Source organism: Thunnus maccoyii, chromosome 8 (genome assembly GCF_910596095.1).
Source record: "Thunnus maccoyii chromosome 8, fThuMac1.1, whole genome shotgun sequence".
In the NCBI taxonomy this organism is placed as follows: domain Eukaryota; kingdom Metazoa; phylum Chordata; class Actinopteri; order Scombriformes; family Scombridae; genus Thunnus; species Thunnus maccoyii.
Window position 1 is genome coordinate 18435180 of NC_056540.1, and position 25759 is coordinate 18460938.

Here is a 25759-nt window from a genome sequence, read left to right on the forward strand (position 1 = left end):
GATTCATCTTGGTCTCATCAGTCCATAAGATTGTGTTGCAGAACTTTTGCGGCTCATCTCTGTACGTCTTTGCAAATTTCAATCTGGCCTTCTGATTCTTGCTGCTGATGAGTGGTTTGCATTTTGTGGTATAGCCTCTATATTTCTGCTCTCTGAGTCTTCTTCGAACAGTGGACAGTCGAACTGTGGAGGTCGTTGGTGATGTGACTTACTGATGTTTTGGGGTTTTTCTTCGCAGCTCTCACAATATTTCTGTCATCAACTACTGTTGTTTTCCTTGGCTGACCTGTTCGATGTCTGTTACTCAATACACCAGTAGTTTCTTTCTTTTTCAGGATATTCCAAATTGTTGTGCTTGCTATGCCCAATGTTTGTCCAATGGCTCTGATTGATTTTCCTTCTTTTCTCAGCTTCAAAATGGTTTGCTTTTCTCCCATGGACAGCTCTCTGGTCTTCATGTTGGTTTATCCTCTTTAATAAGAAATGCAGTCTTTATAGGTTTAAACTCAGGCCAAAAAGTAGACTAGTCATGCAGAGCTATTTAATGTTGGAACAATCAACCTTAAAGGCAACACCTGGTCAACAAGAAACACCTGTCAGTCACATGTTCCAATAGTTTTGCTCACTTGAAAAATGGGTGGGTTCAAACAAAGGGTGGTATGTCCTGAGTTGTTTAACACATCTAGATGTAAATACCAGGAAATAAAAGCTGACATTCTGAACTCTTGTCTCATACTCATCTTTTGATCTTAAACCCAAATGTCTTCAGTGAACAACAAAAACAAGGGAATTTGCCTTGCTGTTCCAATACTTTTGGAGGGGACTGTATGTCACCAAAAAAGACCTATAAGTTGTTTTCTGAAAGCATGAAAGTGACAAGCCTTTGTATAAAGAGGTCATTTGGTCCCATTACCAGTAAACACATTTGCAATGGTACATAAACTACACAAGTAAAAATTCTAATGAATACACAATGGAAATAAGTCTTGGACTTTATCTCTCATTGTGTCAAACAAACTAAACTAAACAAATATCTACATACACATCTTTCTTTTAGTTACAGCAACATAAAGCTAACAAACCATTTTTTTCCCTTTTTTTGGCGGGAAAAGTATACTTTAGATTCATTTTATTATAAAATTTAGTTAGGCAAATTTAGTTGTTGTTAGTGGTTCATTGCTTGAAGTGGCAGTTCAGAAAAGAGAAAGATGCTAGTTGGGACAATACATATAAAATGTAGCTGTGAATGGTTTTGTCCCAGATGGAAAAAAAACACAGCACAGCACAAGTTGTCTACATTATATTCAATTAATGATTGACACAGATGCAAACTCTTCTGCACTACAAATTCTTCATCTTTGGTTAATAAATTACTTTTGGATAAAGTAATGTTCTTAATTTGTTCACCTGTGCATAGAATATGTGGTTTAGGAAAATGCATTTATTATAAGACTTAATCACGCTGGCCTTCATTCATCAACTTTGGACAAAGTTAATCCGGAGAATTTATGCATATGTACATGTTAGGGATGTGCAGAGGGCCCAGTATTTGTATTTGTATCTGTCTTTGTTGAGGCAGCAAAATTATTTGTATTTGTATTAAAATAAAAGTTGTTTATATTATACTTTTAATTTTAGAAAATTAAAGTGTTACAATAAGTGTTCATGAATAAACGACCTGACGAAAGAGGTCCCGAACTGGAGTCTCTCAGATCATAGACGACTGTGCTGACTACTGAAATGAAACTTTGCTCATTGCCTCATTGCACACCTCCACAGAGACAGCACTGCATGTAACGTGTAGGGAGGAAGTTCAAAGGCGGTCATTGCTTTGCACTTTTCATTTATTGCCTATTTTTTACAACCTAACTTTGTGTAAAGTAGAAGGGGAACAACAGGTTATGGAGAGTCCATTGGGAGCACTTTGCATGTGTCAGTAGCTCAGCTTTATCTCTGGGGAACACCCCCAACTCTGGAGTGATGTCCAAATTAGGAAGTGTGCGTCATGTAGCAGGTGGATGAGACTCCCCTCGTTGAGACCTGCTGATAGACGTAACAGCGGAGCAGAGGAGAGAGACTGAGATAGTGATGTAACCGACTTGCGTGATGGTATTTGACTTTTTGTTCCTGAAAACAAATAATTTTTAAAATATTTGTATGACACAAATATTCATAATAAACCCACTATTTGTGCTTTGCCAAATAACGTAGTTGTATTCGGACACACCCCTAGTACACGTACCAATAAAATCCAGCCTTGATCCTTTGTCACTCCCCCTCCCCCAACACTCAAAGGCCCCTGCTCTCCACTCCAGTTTGGTCTCCCTCTGAGGTTTTTTTCTCTCCATGACACATACTAACAATGATTGATGGGTAACAAAGCTTGTTGGAAAATGTCACTTTCTATTCCACTCGTGTGTGTAAAAGTGTTTGTAGGGAGGGAGGGAAAAGTGAAGGGGTGAGGTCAGTGAGGTCAAATGGGATGTAATGTGCACATCTAAATGTAAAAAAAAAAAGTATAGTTTTATGGAAATGTAGGACAAGATAAGCACATATAGTCATTTTTTTCTGTCTGATCATTGGTCGTGGATTACTTTTTGCAGAATTCATGGGAGAACACAATACATTGTGTGCCATTAAACATAGGTAGTCTTTGGCAACAGTCGGAAAGCCAGAAGTAATGGAAAATGCTTAAGTGTGGAAGGAGCAGTTGCAACAGCTGTGAAATGCAAGCGAAACTACTTTCATGCGTTTTCATGCATCAACCGTTTTACTGCCTGCTTACCCCAAACTGACCAAAGTATACCTGCAGGGTGTTAATAGGGTTGTCGATCAATACCAATGACTCAATGATTACAGCAAGTGTTGGGATTTATTGAGAACTCCCTCTACAACCTGTGCTCTGTTTTGAAACTTAAACTCCCCGACTGCTCTGTTTATGTAGCTCTTATGCGTGAATTGGAGAAACAATACATTGTATATACTATGGCATAGTATGCCTGAATAGAAATACATTAGCACAAATAAGGGGCTTTTTACTAATATTTGTTTCACACAAATATCTTTAAAATGATCTGTTTTTGTGAACACATAATAAATAAAACAAACACCTGCATACTAGCATGCAGGTCAGTTACATCGCTATCTCAGTCTCTCTCCTCTGCTCCACTGTTACGTCTTTTAGCAGGTCTCAATGAGGGGAGTGACATCCACCTGCTACATGACACACATTTCCTAATTTGGACATCACTTCCAGAGTTGGGGGTGTTCCCCAGAGATAAAGCTGAGCTACTGACACGCAAAGTGCTCCCAAGGGACTCTCCATAAGCTGTTGTTCCCCTTCTCCTTTCCACAAAGTTAGGTTGTAAAAAAATAGGCAATAAATTGAAAGTGCAAAGCAATAATGGCCTTTGAATTTTTTTCCCTACACGTTACATGGTGTGCTGGCTCTGTGTTATGGGTATATAAATAGGTAGAGGTCTGTCTGCAATGAGGCAATATGTAAAGTTTTATTTCAGTAGTCAGCACAGTCGTCTATGATCTGGGAGACTGCAGTTCAAGACCCAGTGCGGAGACCTCCTTCGTCAGGTCGTTTATTCATGAACACTTACTGTAACACTTTAATTTTCTAAAATTAAAAGAGTAATAAAAACAAAAACAGTTTTTTAAGCCTCTTTCAACTTTTATTCAAATACAAATACAAATAATTTTGCTGCCTCAACAAATACAGATACAAATACAAATACTGGGCCCTCTGCACATCCCTACTAATTATATTGAAGGTAGGAAGGTAATAATAGTGAATCTTGGGTGCATTAATGAATTACAAAATACTCAAAAAAAACAATACTATATGATGGCAATCATGTCTCAAGCTAAGGCTAATGAGTTGTATAACTTTTTTACAAACATCCAGCTATATCTACAACTTAAATTCATAAGAATAACATAACTTTTTTTCTGGCTGATCCAATAACTTGGATGTTTGATGAGTCACTTTTTTTTCATAAATCATAAAGTAAAAAACAAGACTGAAACCGTACAGGCATGTGATGCATTGGGACCAGCTTAATTCAAACAACATACAGAAAAGATGTTTTTTTTTCCAAGAACTGACAAAACCAGACCAGCTCATGCTACAACAGTCTGCCCCACACAACTCAAACCAAAACAATTTCTCTGATTACAGATGAAGAATTCTTATAGCTCTCAATCCCTTGGCACAACTCCCCACATGGCCACAAAATACACACTTTGCTCGGGTATTCTGGCTACTGATTCATTTAGAATTAAAGTTCACAGTATGTTTTCTTCCCTGAATTAATAATCTGTGCCTTTATATTACTTAATTTATTCCCTCAAATTATTAGTGTTAAATTAATACATTCCTTTCATCGGTTCTTAGTCTCTGTCTTGAACAGTTTTGATGTTACATGTTGTTAGCCATTGGTTTACTCTGTGATGGTCAGAGTGGGCTGTCCTTTAGGTAAGTCATCAGGTCACTGACAATCGCAGGAGGCCACTTGGGTAGATATTTTGAGTTTTGCTACCAAACGCAGCATGTTCTCACAGCTCTCACAAATGATGAAACATTTTGTCCTGATACCTGCAAGACTCCATAAAAGTGGACATTGCTGGCTGAAAAGGTTCAAGTTATAGACCTTAAACACACTGGGCACACCCCACCCCATTAGTGCTGATTTTCTACACAGTAAATTTAGAAGTCAATTAGTCACCCACTAATGGGCGAGGACAAGGTTTCCCTGTTACCTTAACAACTTTACTCCTGTAGTATCATCAAAGTGCATTTCAGTACATTGGGGAATATAGATACCTGGCTGCCATTCACTGTGTTCCAGTACATTTGAGCTACACTTTACAAACAAGACACGAACACACCCTTACATAACTATAATCTAACCTTATTCCTTCACATAAAAGGCAGGCAGAATACCCCTCCTAACTCTTTCTCACCTTATGTTTATGTTTCAGAGCAGCAAGACAGATTAGGTTATGATATTATACAATTAAGCACATTTAAATTGATATTACACACATTCATTCAACAGGAAATAAAGCAGTGTTGCTCACCTAGACACAGAACTTCAAACTAAAATTTCTTTAAAGGTGTTTTCAGTCAAAGATAAGTGTGTGACTGTGATTATTGCAATAATTAATTTCTTAATATGCATATACTTATAATATGCATCATTGTAGCAATTTGTCAGGCATATTATGAAATCATAATATGCTGTCAGGGCTGTGTTTTTCATTAAAAAAGGGACTGGAGGCACACTGACATTTTGTCCCTTATCAGCCTAGTGGAGGGCTGGCATCACTGGAACAAATATCAACAAAACAGCTTTTGAATTTATTAAATTTAGGTCCCAAACAACATTGTGCATGTTCACAACTGTCACACTTAAGCACTGGGGTTTGTTTTATGATATTTCTTCTTTGAAGTTAGAAAAAGTTGGGGGATTTAAAACAAGAACAATTCATGGTGTCTTTTCACCTCATCCCCAAATCACTCATTTGCATAAGAAAATATCACTTTTTGATGTTGATGCTGGTTATATCTTCAGCCACATTCAGTGAGGCTGAATCTACAGTCAGGCTGCCCTGTGCACCCAGGAGCTGGGCATGTTATTGTGCCTTTCAGTATGCTCGTCTATGTGCATAGTGAACACAGAAATTCATTAATTAATCAGGAAAATTCTGAATATTCTATATAAAGAGCAGATGTCTAGGGTTATTGTACCTTACAAGGGCAGCATGGTGGCTCAGTGGTTAGCCTCTTATTCTTCGTCTTCTATTCTATCCATACAGACAGATTCAAGGTCAACGTTTTGCGCTGTATATTTGCATTACAAGCATGGTGGTTTTATAGTGCTGTGAAAAGGGAAAAAATGTGTTAAATCTAGTGAGAATGAGAAAAATCTACAGAGCTTGATCTGCAAAACACACATTACCGGCAACAAAATGCTTCATTATGGATTGGGGCCATTAAACATCCATTGGCCCAATGCAGTTTTAATCCAACCACTGCATTCAGTTAGTTAGTAGTTAGTTTATTACATAAAAAAACAAGTGAAAAAGATTATTCTGCTCTCTAGATCTCTAAGGGTAATCAGTGCTTTCCTCTGTACTAATGTTGACATGTATAGACAATGATACTCTTCAGGGTACTCAAAGGCACTTTGCATAAGTTAAAATCATAGAAAAACAACACACTTAAAAGCATATATCATAGAATAAAAACTAAAAACATAGAGCATAGAAAACAACACACTAAAAACATATGACATACATAATTAATCACACAAAAGCAGTTTTGAAAAGGTGAGTTTTGATTAGTGATTTGAACATGGACAGATCGATGCAGTCTTGGATGTGTTTGGGGAGAGAGTTCCAGAGGGAGGGTGCAGCAATGGAGGAGGTTCTGGTGCTTCTTCCTGAGTGGTGGAGACAGGAGGTTGGCATTGAAGGAGCAAAGGCTGCGGGAGGGAGTATGGTGGTAGAACAGGTCAGTAAGGTAGGAGGGGGCCTGGTTATGGAGGGCTTTGTGAGTGAGAAGAATGCCTTTGAATTGGATCCCCTGTGGGACAGGGAGCCAGTGGAGGTTCTGGAGGACCAGGGTGATGTGGTCACAGGAGCAGGAGTAGGTGAGTAGGCAAGCAGCAGAGTTCTGTATGTACTGGAGTTTATTTAGGACTTTGGATGATGTGCCATAACTAATGCTGTTGAAAGAGAGAAGGAAAGTGATGGGTGGAGAGGAGTTATGTTTTTACGTGGAAAAAGGCAGTTCTTGTGATTTGTTTGACGTGGTGTTCAAAGGAGAGGTTGCTGTCAAAAATGACTCGAGGTTGCAGATGTATAGGGAGCAAGACAGAGTGGAGTTATCGATGGTGAGGTAGAAGTTTGGTTTTGGTAAGGGATTTGGGACCAATGATGATCATGTCTGATTTATCACAGTTTAGTTTGAGGAAGTTGGCGTGCATCCATGATTTAATTTCAATGAGTCAGTTGATCAGGGTGGAGTGAGTTGCAGTGGTGATAGATTTAGTGGAGATGTAGACCTGGATGTCATCAGTGTAGCAGTGGAAGTGGAGACCATGACGACATATGATGTTACCAAGGGGGAGCATGTGGAGAATAAAGAGGAGAGGATCAAGCATTAAGCCCTGGGGGACACCTTGGGACAGAGGAGCAGTGGAGGAGGTGCAGTTGTTGATGCTGATGAACTGTTGTCTGTTTGTGAGATATGACTTTAGCCAGGAGAGGGCAGTACTGGTGATGTTAAGGAAGGATTCAAGGCGGGAGAGACGAATGGTGTGGTTGATGGTGTTGAAAGCTGCAGTGAGGTCAAGGAGGATGAGAATGCTGAGGTGATCAGAGTCTGAGGAGAGGAAGAGGTCATTGGTGACTTTGAGGAGGGCTGTTTCAGTGCTGTGCTGTGAGCGTAACTGGATTGAAATGGTTTGAACAGGTCGTTGGAGATGAGCTGGTGCTTACAGGGTTTCATTTTGTGGATTTCAGGAGTATACCAGGGAGCTGAGTGTGTGAATGAGACTATTTTTTGTTTTAATGTGAGCCAGTTGATCAAGATAGGAGGAGAGTGTGTCATTATAATAGTTGACAAGATGGGTGGGATTATCAGACAGCGGGGGAGGGGAGGCAGACATTTTACTGGGAAGAGAGGCTGAGAGAGCTAAGAGGGAGATAGATTTGAGATTTCTGAAGGATATTTTGTTTTTGTCTTTTGGGATGGGGATAGGGATGTCAATGTCCACAGTGATTGCCAGGTGGTCTGAGATATGAAGGTCGAGACTGAAGAGTTGATGTATTGTAAGACCAGTGGAGCAAACCAAATCCAGGATTTGATCATGGGCTGTGAGTGGTGAAGTTAATATGTTGTGTAAAGTTGAAGCATTGTAGCAGTTCCAGGAATTCCATTGCAGCAGTCCTGTGAGAAGGAGAGGTAGCCTGGAGAGGCTACCAGCCTGATTGGCCTTATGATCCTGCTTGGAGAGTGGAGGTCAACCCGGTGCAGTAGTGACTAGCAGAGAGGAGCAATCAGAGCCCGGCAGGGCTGATCACTTTCGTTAGACATACCCATTTAAGTTTTAAAATGGACTCTAATAGTAGCGTGTCTAAATATTTTGTAATAGAAAATAATTATTAACTCAATACAACTGATCAATAGCTGCCCTTTAAGGGTGTCACCAAAACTCAATGTGTATATCCTTGAGGTCGAACAAATGTGTCAGATTAATTTTCTTCCTTTTAAAACATTTGCAAAGCTGATTTTTCTTAAAAATTTGAATCCTCCATTTTAGGTTTACTAGTTTTCAGTCTTCTCCATTGCTGCTTTTTTGGCACATTACCACCATTATAGATCAGTTGAATAGTGTGGCTAGAATGTATATCACATTACCTTAGTGTGCGTACACAAGTTTAACAAAACAGCGACCCACCCATAAAAAATTGCTCCATAGCGCTACTAGAGGACAAAAACTCTACAGGGTACCTTTAACTGGTCAGTTTTACTACAGATATGCACAGTCTATCCCCAGTTCACTGAGAACAGTGAGGCTTGGCTGTATTCACTCTGTCTGTCAGCTCTTAAATCAAGAGACTCCCCAGTATTGGTAGTCTTACAGGGCCACCAGGGTGATTTCAAAAGCATCGGTCTCCACAATGGTTATCTTGAACCAGTGAAGCAGAGAAAGAGAGAAAGGTTTCAATTCTATCTCTTCTCACCTAGAACTCCAAAGAATGAGGCAATTTTAGTTCCCTATGGAAATATGCTGATGACGTACTATCTGGCTTTGCTGTACATATATTTACAGCTGACACTGATTTATTTCCTCTAATAAAAGCCTTTTGTGAATTTATGTTACAAATGTATTATTCTGACAAAATCTTTGAGGTATATTTTCAATTACAATTGCATCTGGCAAAAGAAAACTTAACTGTACTCAGAGGTAGCAAAATTGAGCTTTTAGATGATAGCAACATTAATTATTTAAATACTCAGGCTATTACTTTATTTGTTATGAATGATACACTTCACACTCTATACAACTACTTGCAAGAACTACCCATCAAATTTATATATCTGGCAACTCAGCTGTGCTCATGCAGTATTTATTGTCTAATTCATGTGAATCTGTTAGATGGGCAATATTTGCTTGGCCTCTGGCCTTGCCTGCTGCAATGCTCTGTGCTCAATAGAAAATGCACCAGGAGCTAAGGATATTTGCCTAGTAGCATGCCCATGGCATATTACTGCATAAGCCTCTGCCAAACCAAAACAATATGCAGACATTTTGTTTCCCAGGAAAAAAAGTTTATTACCTTTTTAGAGAGCTGAGTTTTGAGCCTCCAAGAGATGCGTTTGATACGTGCAAAGACGGTTGGTTATGTCTGCATATTAGATTGTGAATAAAGTAATTTTAAAAGGATACTATTAAAAATAGGTATTAAATGAGAGTTTCACAGTATGAAATTACCTGGAATAGAATGAGAACTCTTAACTGACACTCAAGAGTTGAGCTTTATCTGCTGAATGTGGGTTTCTCCTTCAACACTCTGTCCTTAGAAAAACTCCAGATGCAAGGTGCAGTTACTATATTAGTCAGAATTTGTTCGACTTCTCCCAGGTTTTAAGCAAAATCCCAATGGGATTGGCTTAGCTTTCATGACATGATTTTGCCTCACTTTCCCTCTTATGTTTCAAAGAGGATTACATGCCATAGACATTAATGCCATAAAATACTTTTTTTTTGGTATAAAGGTGACTTCTACCAAAGTTAGTCTTTTTGTGAATTCAGCTTTTGCAATTAAATTGCTAAAGATGAGCATGCAACTTTGACACATCATCAATATATCAAATTAAAAAGAAGGAGTAAATTTGGACAAAAGAATCAGGTTTGGAGTGTGGTGTGAAACCTTTGTTGTTGTGGATTACCATAAATTTCCAACTCAAACCCACATTGTCACTGACTCTAACAAAGCTCTAACCCTGGGGAATATTTTAGGGCTATAGATGTCAATAATTCACTTTGCCATGTTCATACTTGATTTTAATGTGATAAGACTTAAATTACCAGGACTTGTTAGGCATTATAAGGCCTAACAAATCAGGCAAATAATGAATCACTGACACTTATTATTTTGCAATGAAGCTTTTACCCAAACAAGCATGAACAGAAAAAATGTAAATTAGTTATCCAAAGAAATTAATAGCACATTATGGTGGATGGCTTCAATAATAGGCAATTTGGAATGAAACAACTATAAATCTATAACTTCACCTTGATTGTCACTCCGTTGGCCACTATTTTTTTTAGCCTATTTAATTTCATGTATGTTACTTTAGTTTCTAATATTTAAAGTTTCTGTGGTGATCTTTGAATGCAAAAGTGTACATATTGTGTATATTACACAATTATACAGGGATCTTATTTACAGAATTGCAGAAAAATAAGTCTGAGTGTACGTGCCATCTCTATGGTCATCAATAATTCTCATTAGAATATAAGTACAATGAGAGTCACTGACTCTTTCAAGAAACCTGCAAATGACCTCAAATATACCCAGATTTTAATGAATACTCTGATTGGTCAACAATACACATAGTTAAAGAGGTGTCCTGCATTGCACAGTGGAGGAAAAAGTGGGGAAGAATGATTGCCTCGGTGACTGGCGACAGCAAGGTATTCTGGAGTAAGATGACAATGATGTGTTTTTTTGCCACTTCGCTCTTGTCTCTTGATCTCAAACATGCAAATTATTCTTTCACACTATTAAAGTTAAGTGGGTAAGATGAGCAAAAAGCGAGGGATTTGGTCTGTCATGGTTGAGCGAGTGAGCGAGCGAGGCAGACGCTGAGACAGAGGTTGGGAATACAAACTAGATGCTTATGCTTCGCACATGATGGCCAACAAGAAATGGGTGTTAGTACGCGTGTCGGCCAGGGCCACACTGCCTCAACCTAATGAAAACTGGCTGAGCATAGAGAAACAGTGACAAATTAAATGGGCCATCAAAAGCACTGCTCGCATTAGAAAGACAGAGCAAGCACTTTCTAACGGAATTAAAATCATTGCATTTAATCTTTAACTGCCACCTAAACAGCATTTCATGTTGGACAACAGCACTCTAACATGTAACGGGGCTGAAATGAGGAGGTAGAATTAAACCTGTGGTGCGGAACTTTTACATATAAATGAGCATCAGTTACATTCAAGCCCTTGCCAAATGAGTTCACACAATGCTGATTAAGCCTATCACCACCAGATAAATCTCTCTGTATTTCACAGTATACAGAGTTTTTAAATCTCATGTCGGGAGGGACATTCCCACGCTGGCTGTTTGAATGGGCACTCAGAGACTTCTGCCGGCCGAGCCGGCTAACTTCCGATTAGCCCTCTGCTAACTTGAATGGAGATAAAATAATTGAATTGTGCGGCTCAAACAATTTATCCTCCGTTTTACAGCCACAACAGTAGCAACAGAGTAGGCTACGGTGAAGCCTATGACGTAAGCATGCGTTGACAGTGTTTTTGTAATTACTCTCACTGCCAGAAGGGGGAGACAAAAGTCCTACACTCAGGCTTTAAATAAAAGTGATATGAGATAGATAGATAGATAGATAGATAGATAGATAGATAGATAGATAGATAGATAGATACTTTATTGCCACCCTGTTTTGTCTATTTCATATTACACAATGACTTGGATTGACTTAAAATGGGATTAGATAATACAGAACCACATAATCTCCACTTTAACAGCTATCTCTGTCGTCACACACTATAAATTTCCCATTTTAACAGAGTAACAGATGGTCGACATGTCATTGTCAGATGCCTCTCTCTTTTTTTCCTTTTTTGCACATGACATACACTGTATGGCTGAACGGATGGATGGATGAGATAGATTGGTGGGTGGACTGGTGGGTGTGCAGTTAGGTTAGAGGAACACACTTCACTGGTGACACTTACTTTGCTATTCTGCAGAGTGACGTGGTGAGAAATAAGTGGGCAGTGTAAAAAGAAAGTGACAGCATCAAATGACCAATCCTCTCCTCCTATCCCAATATATGTGTTTCTGAGTGATGAGTGAAACTAGAGTACAGGGCTGCTGACACCCAAGAAATGATCTCTCTAATAAAATTCAAGAATGATGGTACTGGTGTGCATGAGGCAAGGCTAAGGCTATCCTGAAATATACATTTACACTTTGGTTTAAAATATATATTATTGATTTGCCACACAGACACTAGATGTGTTCACAGAAATTAGAATAAGATATGATTTTCAATAGGAAATAGAACTATGCACTGCAAAGGATCAGCCAGTGGAGGTTTCGATGGAAAGATATATGACAAAAGCTGTTGAAGGGGCTTCATCTGAAGATGTTAGGGGCTGTTGTCCACTGACAGTAGCTTTTAGCTTAATCAGACAACATAAGCACCATAAAAATGGATTGCAAATAATTTCCCAGGTAATAAAGTATTGATGTTTGTCAGGACTTGATGTGTAAACAGAACAATAATTCATATGCTCTGCAAAGTGCTGACGGTTCTCCATAAGTCATGACTATGAGTCATTCACAGAGCGCGTTAGTATCTTATAGTTCAAAGCCTACTTAGTGCTATTATTTTTTCATCTTTGAGGGGGCTTCATTTATCACTGTGGACTTTATTTGTGTACAAAAATAATCTTGGGGAATTCAAATGGAACATAAAACACATGTGGTTTGTTCAAAAAAACAAACAAACATGCCATCTGTTTTTTTTGTCTGCCTCTTAAATAGATGTTGAACATTTTCTGCAGTTATGAAAGTTTTTTCTTTCTTATTGAATTACTCTTAACAATAAAACATATTTAGACAGTCTTGTGAAGGATTCCAATCAAGTGTTGCTGACTCCACTTCAGTGCTAATTGTTAACATTAAAACATAATTAAAAAGTGACGATCAAGCAGAGACGCAAACAAGCTCTGCTTTGCTAATTTCAAAGTTAAACAATAATGTAATCCCTGACGTATCACAGTGTGTATATGACTGTTTTAGGGCAAAGTTGCTAATGAGCAGAATGACAGTATACTTGTTTTGCTTTGTATTCATATATGGTTGTACCGTAGCATAGTAATTAAGAGCTAGCTAAAGGTGGGGGAAATATATAAGATAGAAAAGGACAGAATGTGTAAGACTGCCAATGAAAATTAAATGGAATATTGCTTTTATGTCTAAAATTTAAACATTTGCATAAATTGTTAAGTGATTTTGCATTTAAATTCCCACATTACAGTAGACAAGATTTTTTTATGTTCTTTTCCCAAGGGAAGATGTCTCCTGTACATTAGCATGTGAGGTCGCCTGGCCCCTGTTGCGTACCATCTTCACTCTATCAATACATATTCATCAGCATCAGAGAGCCATTCATTTGCCAGATTGGAAAATGGGCAGTGAAGAGAGCTTGACATTCACTTTGTGCTGAATTGTTCTCACTTGACACCTAACTTGCTGATTGATGAGAAATATTATGGCCTGGAGGAAAAGCAAAGTGAAAGATGAATGACTCTAATGCTGGAGCTCTCGTCACATCTAAGAACCACAACTTTTTATTAATATTTTGTTTGGGCCTGAACCTATCCATCCCTGTTTATGTTACACAAGTAGGATTGGATCTGTCATATCAGGTATTTACCTGCATTTGTCTCGTGGCTCTCCAGTGTGTTTGTGTGTGCTGTATGTGTGAGTGTGAGGGTGCATGGGTGTGTGTGTGTCTTTGCCTGCACTGAACCAGTGTATTTAAATTGGTCTTGTGTCCTCATATTAACTGGTTGGAGGTTATAATGTCAGCTAGGTATTATTCTACAAGTGTGTTACAGGAGATTCAGATGATTCACTAGGAACACGTGTCGTTAGGGACACGTTCCACACTGCACTGTGAAAAATACAGAAGAAGCTAACAAAGTAGTCATACAGGAGAGGTTGCCTTTCAATGTAATATAAGGCAACCATGAGGCTGAATGGCCTTAAAGGTACTTTGATTCTACACATGCTCTAAAGCGTGGTCAAATGGACACTTTCAAGGTCAGGAAGAAAGAAAAAAGCCTGTCACAAATTACTGTCAGTGGCACAAACTTTGTTTGTAACTGCATTTTTTTAAATTTAGCAGGGTATTTACTAAAACTACAAATGTAAATGAACACATCCACAGTCCATCTGATATGCATAAAGTACTACTAACTAAGAGCTGATGTCAGGCTGTTGGGTGTTGTACATGTCTGGAAAGCAGTGGAGCACACACAAAAGTGTTTTCTGCTGTTGAACTTGAAATATTGGCTGAGGTGCATGTGAAGCATTTTGACCTGATGATGGCAAATAAATAGTAATGGATTGCTTAAGTGATTACAATTCATCCTGAGGGGGGCATGAATGTGTATACCAAATTTCATGGCAATCCATCCAATAGTTGTTGAGATATTTCACTCAAAATTATAAAATTTCAATCTCAAGGAGGCACTAAAGGGAAAGTCACAAGATCACCAAAGTCAGTAGTTTTCCTTTGGGCACCATGGAAATATGTACCAAATTTCATAGCAATCCATCCATTTTTTTGTCAAAACATTTCAGTAAAAGCAGAAAATGTCAACCTGCTGGTGGTGCTAGTTTTGTCCTACTGGGACCATGAATGTCTGTATAAAATTCCAAGGCAATCTATCTGATAGTTTTTGAGATATTTTAGTCTGGACCAAAGTCATGGATCAACAGACTGACATTGCCATCCCTAGAGCCATGACCCTGCAAGGGCTAAAAATCACATTGATTGTGCTGGTGGACAGAACAGCACTAAGAGCTGCATTAACAAGCATCTTGTGATCTCTAAACAATTCTTGACAAATTCATGTAAATATTTTAAACATGTCAACATCCTATATTTCATCACATTTGTTTAGTATGCAGGTACATACTGTAGTTATGATGTAATTAAACTGTATTGAGAAAATATCTGTCAACGGATGCACCATATAAACTATACCTGCAATGGTTGGATGCACCTCCTCTCATAGAATCACAACAGAATTTGCTGTAAAAACTAGAATATTCAAAGCCCGTAGCGTAGATCTGACTGTGGTGAAGATGATAGCTTCTGTGTGTAGGTAAAAATTTAAGTGCTGAGAATGATGGACCGGTGTGCCTGACTCGTGATAGCAAATCATTGCTATTCTTCTCAAGGCTTTATATCAATTTAGGGTGCTTTCTTTTTCCCTCCCATGCTGATCTGATCTGACTACCCTGTGTTCGCACCATTTTGATCTGTTTCAGGGGTATTTTTCTGTGAACTATGAAATAATACAATGACTGAACACAATTTTAGGGGAACTGTACTCATACTAAGTTGCTGCCCCTTCTGCACAATCACATCAATTGTTGGAAATCCTAAAAGTCTTTATCTAATGTGTCTCCTTTTCCTAGTCTCCATTCTCTCCTTTGAGATGGGTGTAGATTTAAAAAGGAGAATCAATAAGAGGCTGTTACCTTGATTCACCTCACTAGAGTACTTTGCATAAAGTAAATCTAGTGAATGTGTTATAAGTTCAGTTTTTTATTTGCATTGCACATTGCTAATTAAAAACTCAATTTGCCACCTCTAGGATTTGATTTAAATCACAATATACCATCACATCAACTGTAAAAATCAAACATTTGCTGCAGGCTGTGTGTGTGCTCGGTTGTTTTTCTGATCAAAAACAGCTCCATTATTCTTGCCCAAGATGCACTGGAGAGAATCACGTTGTTATAGGTTGCTACAAATCACCACAAACGACCCAGTCGGCACATTCACATGTGAATATTTGACAGCTCAATGAATATAATGTGAAAGGGATGGAGTACAAAAGAGAGTATGCATTACTATCAGGGGGCATGTTCTTCCCCTTCATTTTTAATTTCACGGGCATTTTCTGAACTTTCAAGGGTATTTTTTTTCCCCCTGGTGCCCCTGTTAATTTCAGACCCTGCCAATAAAATCTAAATTGTGATTCATCCTATCTTTCTCACTGCTACTGTCAGACCCTCTCAAGCCCCCATGCCAAGATTTAAGCCGTGGAAAAGGTCAAGTGTCTGGATCATTGTCATTGATAGACTTGTTAGCCCAAAATTGATTGACAGATTGACTATTGATTTGTTCATGTCAAGAAGAGGTTTTACATTATAATTTCAAGCACAGGTTCATTTTCATTTTTTTATGCTTCTCTTGGCCAAACTGTCATGTGTTTGTATATTTTTTTTTTTATTCGAGGCTGGGATTTGTGGCAGTAACGCCCATTATCTCACAGTGGTGGTGTTTGGGATTTGACATTCAAAAGGTCACTGTAAGCTTTACAGTCAGTAGGGTGGCATATAGCGATGAGGGACCATCCTATAATCAGCCCTGTATCCTGCCCTGCTTAAGTGTATTGAGTAAGACACTGAGTCCTTCCCAACTACACGGGCATGGCTTTACGTCTGACCCTGCACTCTGACCTCTGACCTCCCTGTGGAGAGGGACAAGAACAAATTTCACACGAGAGAATCAAAACAAAGCAGCGAAGGGAAAAGGTCACTTTCTGCAGCACTGTTATTGTTCCGCTCACACTTAAATCAGGTCAAACTAAAGTTTCACTCAAAAATTTCCTCAGGGTACAAGTGAAGTGAGGTTTCTGAAGTGGAACCCTGCATGTCAGCCACTTCTGCCAGTATACCATTATTTGCACTGTGGCTTTGTTGTTGTGTGTCATGCAAGAAACAAAAAAATACAGTTGTGCTTAGTTCAGACCAAACGAGGACTATAAATCTTATCTCACCACAAAAAAAAAAAAAGAAGTTTTTCTGGAGCATCTGAGAATGGAAAGTTCCTGCTCGGTTGTTTTTGCCTTCAACTATCTACTTTGATGTACTTAGAGTAAGTAATCAAAAGGCTGATTAGAGCCCCCAATTTCAGAATCACAGGTCAGGCTGACATTGCTCGGTGTAATTGCTCGGAGCAGAGTGAACACCAACAGCTAGTGTCTGCTTTAAAAGATTTACCAAATATTTGCTCATATAGTGTTTTAGCTTGGAATGAACAGGACAGACCAGTGATACAGAAAACCAAATCCATTCTGCTTTGAGGTTTTTGTAAGGTTGGCCATTTATCAGAGAAATAGCAGTCTGCAATATGCGTTTATAGATGGAGCTGGATGGCACCAGCCAGCACAAGAGCTACGGTTAGTAAAGCACAGATTAAATTATGTGAATACTGCGTCTTATCCTTGATTGGCCTAATTATCAAAGAACCAGCAACAACTCAGCTTTCAAGTTCAGTGATGACAACACAGTGATAAAGTCAATGCAATTAAAAGCTGTAATTCTATTTTCTGTGGTTTTGTTTTATTATTAATGTCCCTACAGTAAGACTTGTAGGAATTAAGTGAGTTAGAGGAACAGAAGTGGCTTAATGGGTTGAGCCCAGAGTATTGTTGTATGCTAATGTACATACAGTAAGTTTTATACAGAAATATACAGTATAAGCTTACATTTGAATTTGAACTCTTTTTAAACCCCTTCTTTCTCTCCAGTAATCTGTTTGAGACCTATAATGAAAGCGTGGGCACGCTCCGATGAGTTTGTTGAATCTGTATAAGATAAGTTGATATGCTTGGCAAATCTGAGTTTGTATAGTCCCTCCTCTGTGCATAAAACAACTGAGATGGATCAGTGAAAACTAGTATAGCATTTTAACTGCAACAATGCTGACTGAAATAGTATCAGTTGTTTGAATTATCATATCTCCAAGGCTTCAGGTCATGTCTGCAGAGGCATATAGACACACTGTACTATTATATTTCACAGATCACAAAAACGTGTATTTTATTTTGTTTTATGAACTCACAGTATGTGAAAGCAAGGTAACACATTACTACCAATGCAGAAAATTCTCCAAATTCAGAGAAGATAAATATCCCAGGGTCTCCACAGGCTTTGAAAATCCTTGAAAGTTTGTAGATTTGAGAAAAAAACAAACTAAAACCTTAAAGCTTTTGAAAATAAATGGATGTCCTTGGAAGTACTTGATTTTTTCATCAAGCACTTAAATTCCTAAATATGCCTCAGCTCTCTGGACCTCTCTTCATTCTAAGATCATCACTTCACATCCTGAGAAAACTCTGTGATGGATATTTGATGTAGCAGCAGTTTTAAAATGAATGATTTCAGCTAGATTCCAGGATGATGAGTGAAAAAAATGAGACCTCATGATGTCCTGCTGTGCCTCAAAATATGGCAACCCTGAGTCCTTGATCTCCTCTCCTCCAGACAAGACCTCGATTATCACTGAGAGGCCAAAATGTTATGTCCAGGTGACAAGGAGAACCTTGGAATCAGCCCAGATGAACACTGAAATGCCACAATCCAATTCCACCACAATTCTTCTTCACCATATATTTAGAATGCGAGGACTTTCATTACAACATGACCAGAGGCAAACAACAAGGTACCAAACAGCTTGCTTATTTCATGCCCTTCAACCAAATGCACAAAAGATGGTGGGATTTCCATTGCCTTCCGTTTTATCACTAATAATAAATAATTTATCAATGCATTGGCTCGTTATCTCAAAGGAATCATTATAGTGATGAATTACTTACCATGTGGCTTTATGTGCACAGGTGTAGCCTAGAGCTTTGACCTTGTAAAACACAGTTGACGCAGTGCTGATGTCAAATGTTACCTTGAAAAAATAGGAAAGCATGCAAATGAATAGTGTATTGATAAACTGTGAACATTAGGATTCAACATTTGTATAAACAAGATTATGCAGCATTATGTTTTGGAGAGATTTTTTCCAGGAATTAAGATAATTATATTTTCCCCAAAATGTTAAACATTTGTATTTTTAATGACTCTGCCATTTTGACTGTTTTACATGGGTGAAATGCAGTGCCAGCATCACATGTTGGAACTTTTTGTGTCCAGCAGCACATGTCCCGCATACAAGTAATATGATACAACTTTAAACTCCAAGATTTTCTGTCATGTCCCTTAAGTTTAAGTCCCCTGAGCAAGGGACTCTTAGTCAAGACTGTCCTCCTAAGAAAAATGAGAAAATCAGTTGGTTCAGCTGATGCCCCAAAACAGCATATTTATGTTCCATGGCAAAAACCTTTGTTTGTAGTAATCATGACAGGAGCAAAGTCAGAAATCAAGTAACATTATAAAAAAGAGATAATTGTTTTTGTGCCGGTACCTAACCAAAAACTTTAACCATAGGGTTTAACCATAAAAGATATATATTTCCAACAGTAATTGGTTTTGGAAGGCACAGACAAATGATGTCGTCCTATCGCAGGGGCCATAGGGTGATTTTTGAGTGCATGGAGCCCGGGGCATCATGCAGTCCATTTTTTGAGGGGGCATAGTTTCACAATGCATACTTTAACATTCATACCAAGTTGTTAACATTATTATCTGCTTTGGCTCCTATGTTTAGGATTAAACCTCCCCCCTATCAGTAACTGCAACTATACAGTACCAGTCATAAGTTTGGACACATCATCAATGTGAAGCAGGCTCAGTTAGATACAAATAAAAACTTACAGAAAAGTGACTTTTTAGTTACTGTAACAAAGTTGATTTTTTGTGTACTTACACTTTTATGAGTATTTTTTAAAAACTGTAATTTCACTTTTTCTTAAGTATGTTTATTTTGAGGTATTTTACTTCGCTACAATTCAAATTGCCTCTGTTACAGAGTAGGCTTGATAGAGGTTGTGCTGTGTAGGAGTATAAATGACGGGAATCAACATTTTAATATGTACTAATGTTTCCTATTATAATTAACTTGTTAGGTTTTTTAGTGGGTACGTTAACTGAAAAGGAGAAAAAGTCATTAATTGTTTTCTTCTGTTATTTCTATTCTGAAGATGACATGGTACAAAAATCTGTCAGATTGGCTGTCAGTTGAGGTGGCATTATAATGTCAGTTCCTTTCAGTCAGTAATGTACGATCAGACTGAATGAAAGTTATATGTGCACCCTGCATGTATCATGTTATAAATTACAATATGAAAACAGGATGAGATTAGTTTATAAAGTAAATACGATGACTTAATGTGTATCCTTTCAAACAGTTTGTCACTTTATCTTCAGGTATATCTGTAAGCGAGAAATGTGCTTTATCAAATGTCATTGTTAAAAGTTTCATATGAATGTAATAAATTCTATCTGTGTGAAAAAGGGGCATTGCTTATATTGATTCATTCACACTGATGGAAACTTTTTGTTTACAGAGGAAACATCTATTAAAGCTGAAGGCCTACACTGACCTTGTAGCAGCACAAAAGTGAACCCTGGAAACAGACCACGGACCAGCAAATGTCCCAAGCAAGCAAACAAAGATATCTGATGTGGCTGGAGTTGGTGCTCCCAGACGTGTGCCACAGCAGACAGTTGACAAGCTTATGATCAACTTTATTTGTGAGGGTCTTCATCCATTTTCTATTGTCGAAGAACCTGCATTCAAAAATCTTTTGTCAACGCTGAATCCTCAATGCAAGGTCATTTCTCGACCCACTCTCTAAGCCAAAATACTGGAAACTGCCAATCGAATAAAGGTCAATTGTGTAATGTAACATTATAGTAGAGTCAGCTATGTTGCCACCACTACTGATTGTTGGACAATGCACCACAGCAGCTATATTTGCGTCACTGCCAACTGGATAGATGAAGAAACATTGGAAAAACTGCTGCATTTGCCTGCAAGAGGTTGAGAGGGTCCCAAACCTTTGATGTTCTAGCAGGTGCCCTTAATGACATTCACTCACAGTACAAGATAAGAGGGAAGGTGGTGAGAACCACGACTGACACAGGTTCAGACTTTATTAAAGCATTCAGTGTGTTTTGTAATCAGGGTCAGTCTGAGAAAGCAGAGTTGGATCAAGATTCTTCTGAAGAACCCCAAGCAGACTACCAGGGCACATTCAGCATCTTGGAAGAAGACAGTGGTTTTGAATACTAACATCCTCCACATCAAAGATGCGCGGCCCACCTTTTAAACTTAGTTGCTACAACAGATGCTGCCCAGGCAGAAGAGAAGAATGATACATACAACGGCTATCACATGCAGCCTTTGGAAGATGTTTTGCAATGTGGAGCAAAACAAACTGGTCATATATAGCTGCAGAAAGTGTTGAAGATGAATGCAAGCTCTAGCTCATCCGGCCAAATCAAACTTGGTGGAACTTAGCATGTATGGCTGAATTTTGTGGATTTTGCAACAGGAGGGGGGAGACGCCATCAGGAATGTCTGTGAAAAGTTCAGTGTGACAATGTGAGTGTTGTTTAAAATTTCTTTGTTAAGCTGATCCTTGCACCCTTCATCTGCATCTCTCTTTAATAACTACAAGGAAGTTAAAAGGTAAAATCAATAGGGAATAATGGCATTAATTTTGATTCACCTGGGGCTGTTTATGCAAGCTGCAAATTTAACTGTGTGAGACATTACTAACTTCTACTGTATTTGCCACTCGTTGTTGTGTACCAGCCTAATTAAAACCAAATGCTAAATATGGAAGTGGACTGAACTATTTTACTGGCTTCTGCACAAAAATCACCTGCTTTTGGTTGGTGGCATTTGTTAATTTACAGTTACACTAAGAAGGGAAATGTTTAATGTTTTTGATTCAGTTTCCCTTTTTCCCAAGCCTGTCATTGCTAGTACTTGCAAACTTTGTTAATGTGGTCACACATTGACTTGTTTGATTTGAATTTGTTACTTTATTTATACTTTATTTGAATATGTATACTTTATTTTATATGAAGTTTATTTTTTTTATTTCAGTTTTTAATCGTATTTATTTTGTTTATTTATATCCTTTAACTTTTTATTAATGCACTTTATTTTATATTATTTTTATTTTTTATTCCATTTAAAAATATTTATGCAATTTGATTTCATGTTTTAATTTCATTTATTAATGCACTTTATTTTAAGTGATCTGAAATTAAAAATAACCTGTTACTGTATATACAGTATGTGCTCTTTCACTGTCTGCATTGCCTGGGAAGGGTCCTAGAAGACAATCTATCTGCACCACACAGTTAAGTGGTAAGTGGATTTTTACACGAGTACTTTTACTTTTACCTTAGTACAATGTCACCATAGTAACAGTAGTTTTTCTTGCGTAAAATAATTCAGTGCTCTTTACACCTCTGATTGTGGCTAATTAAAACAGTGAAAATTGAATTCAACAATTTCTAAAGCCATCCAATATAAATTATTTGAGGGGGTATGCCTCTGCGTGGACCAATGACATATTTTTTTTCCTTTCATTTGGATGATTTTTTGCTCAATCACAGATATCTGAGAGATACACATTTATCAAAAGAACTGTTGATTGGCCTTGTTTGAGGTTAGTGATTATCTAACGAAACATTTCGAGAAATCAAATTTGGTTTTCAATAGCAGGGACTCAGTCCATGCTCACAGCCTTCAATATAAAACTGCTGTATACTCAATGATGAAATTCAAACTGATAGAAAGAGTAGAGAGGCTGTTCAAGCACTGTTAGGTCAGCCAGAGCAAGGCCTCCTGAAATAATACATTCAGGTGTACTGCCAACACCAAGAAATATTTATAATGGAATTGTATACTCATGTGAAAATGGCATTTTAAATTATTCCACATATTATCCACAGAGAAACTAGTTTAGATAGCAATTCTCAGAAGCTGTTCTCTCTAACAGAATTTATATTAAAAAAGACACGAGAAAACAGCACAAGCAAGAATCGAACCTGTTGTTATAGTGCAATAATAAAACCACACAACCGCCCTATAAAAGCGGGAATCATTAACATCAGAATAGCTTAACAGGCTCATTTTATTGTAGCACATTTCTCTAGCATTCTTTTCAAAGGGTAAATGAAGTTCAAAAGTACACGCTCACTGAATGGCTGATTTGTCCTGAATGAAAAGGATAGTGGAGAAATCTACAATGGCTCCCTGCACGGCAATCATGACTTGGCCTGAATGCGCAGGAAGCCATGCCACCATGAGTCTGGTCCAAGCAACTCTATTCAAATGACTACATCCATGTCTCCCTGTAGAAACGGCTTAAATGAGCCTGTTAGCCTTTGAACGAGTCGGAGAGGAAAACAGGACATGTCAACCAGGGAGAGATCAACAGGGAAACAAGAGGAGCATTCGTTTCCGCCTCGGGGAGTTGTACTAGCTAGTATCTCCGCTCTCCCCTGCACTGATTTGACAGTCAATGCTGATCCCCCAAAAACACTGCTACGTTTAATGAATGAAAGGCAACTTCACATAGTTTTATGTCAAATTTGTCTCTAGGAGTAGAACTTTTTTAGTACTCCACCCTCCCCCCCTCCCACCTCCCTCTTTGTTGAATTTGTTTCAGGCTTTTTTTTCCTCCCTCTTAGTCATAAAGGATGGAAGTGTTTGTGCACCACAATCAGTTATTGTTAGAAACACAATCACAGCAAGGAAGGTGTCATTGAAACAAAGTCAAAATCTTAACAGTTCATTCTTTCCATCTGTGTTTTCTGAAAATATACCACTGTATGCATGATAAAACACATCACAGAATGAAAATAATTGCTGTTTCACATTCATAGGAAGAATGTGATTCTGGTCCATAGCCAGTTCCTTGGCACACGTCTCGAAAAGAAGATAGTTTGCTGGCACCCTACTGCTCCTCTCCTGGCACCAACAGCATGTTCTCACTTGAATCAAGGTCTCTTGTCACCCGGTCAACAACCAAATCTTATACCCCATGAAGCTCATTTCCCTATTTGTTATATTCCCGCACAGCATAAATTTAAAAAAAAATCTTTATCTAATTGAGTAGTAATGCCTAAAATTGTTTATTGATAAAAAATCTTTGTTTAACACTTGAGATTAGAATTGTATACAGTGCTACTTTGAGCAGTCGAGGTGAGTGTGTTGGTGTGAAGAAAGAGACGCCTCTTCCTCCCCAAGGGATCAACAACATTCACAGTTACCGTGGTGACCAATGAGAGACTGCTCTACCCTTGCCACATAAACCTTATTTACTATTGCAGCTGTTCAATTTTGCAACACCAACCCCACCTTTTCTCTTATTTGGTGTTCATGCCTGAAGAAGTGCACCTTGTGCCTTGTCTCTCCCCTGAAGATATATGCATCTTAAAAGACTGCTGCAGTAAGTCCCCACATTCTTAGAAAGCAACCTCTAGGTTGCTGAAAATTCAAATTAGGCCTATTAAAGCAATAATTAGAATTCAGTATGTTGGCCCTCTTTATTAGCGCATTGTTTTGGAACTTGCCATTTAAAGGATTTTATTGTTTGTTTTGTTTTAGTCCTCACAGGCTATTACTTTACAAGGGCTTTGCGTCACTCTCTGTTTATTTTCTTGGAGAATCGTGTCTATCAGACAACGGGCTGCGAAAATCACAGGGCATGACATGCACACACACACTCACACACATACCCAGACAAACTCCTGCCCACACACATACAGAGGAGTAAATGTACATAACTGCATATTGTCTGTATAGCAAGCTCAAATTATTTTGTAACAAACACAGTCATGCAAGCAAAAAGAACCACATGCCCGTTTGCCCACGTACATATATGCACAGGCAAACAGACCATTATTTCCCCTCCATGCTGCCACATATACACTCTCTACGGAGAGGAGATTGTGACGCTAAACTAATAAAGCCAGCATGGTGGCCACTGCAGGGGCTGGAGCACTGTTGTGAGTAGCCCCCTCAGCCCCAGCTGCACATCTTGCCTTTCTTTCTTGTTGTCAAGCATGGCAGGATTATATCACAGGCTTGTGTCATCCTCATGTGCAGCCGGTATCCTAATGGTTCACTATCAGTGCTCTGACCTAAGAGACCCACTAAACTGGGTAAATGGTGTGTTAATGAATCACATGTTAATAGAGAAAATGAATGAAAAACAAGAGTGCTGTATTAAGTCATGCCATCTTTTTTACAGATGCATGCACAGCATGAAATCGCTTAGGGGGAAGTTAGAAGAAAGCAGTTTGAAATGCCAAGGCACTAATGTAATCAAATTATGCTACTTGGCGCTGTTTCTGTGATAAGTCCCTCTTTTACGTGAGGCATGGAAGAACATTTCAGCAAAGAATGGCGTGATCAGTGACAGGAGAGCAATCCATAATGACAACATGACTGGCATTGTTAAATATTTTCATTGCTGTGAATAAATCTAGATGTTAATGTGGAATTTAGCCTTTGGCCAAAAGGACAGTCCAACTTGCAGGCGCTGGCAGTTGTGTCACCCCACAGACAGGAGGTATGCTTCAGGCACAGAGCCCTGTCAAGGTCTTGGACATTATGGGAATTAAAGCCCATATCTTGTTTTCTCTCAATAACAAGCAGAGTCAAAGCTTAAATGTAAATTTGCATTGTTAAAAGTGCATAAAGTTAGGAGGAGTTAGAATGAAAAGTTGATATCAATCAACATCAATTATTTTTTGTTTTGCAGCATGTGCACTCAAATTATGCCCTCTGCACTGCTTGCTATTTCTTAATGACCTGGCTTACCATTGAGTTCAATGACACAAATGTGTTCAAAGGAGCTACATGATTTGGGGGAAAAAAAGAGCGGAAAAAGAAAGAAAATTATCTGTCTTCTTCACCAATTTATTTTTGGAAATTCTGCCTAATCAAAGGCGAGAGTGGACAATCACA

General features: G+C 38.4%; 1 long non-coding RNA gene across 1 annotated transcript in view; it reads left to right on the plus strand.

Moving 5' to 3' along the window:
• LOC121902078 overlaps window positions 1–21814 on the plus strand; it is a 106704-nt gene extending 84890 nt beyond the window's left edge. The window contains exon 3 of the long non-coding RNA XR_006097455.1: window positions 20328–21814. This is a non-coding gene — a long non-coding RNA (uncharacterized LOC121902078). The remainder of the gene's footprint in view (window positions 1–20327) is intronic.
• The last annotated feature ends 3945 nt before the right edge of the window (window positions 21815–25759 follow it).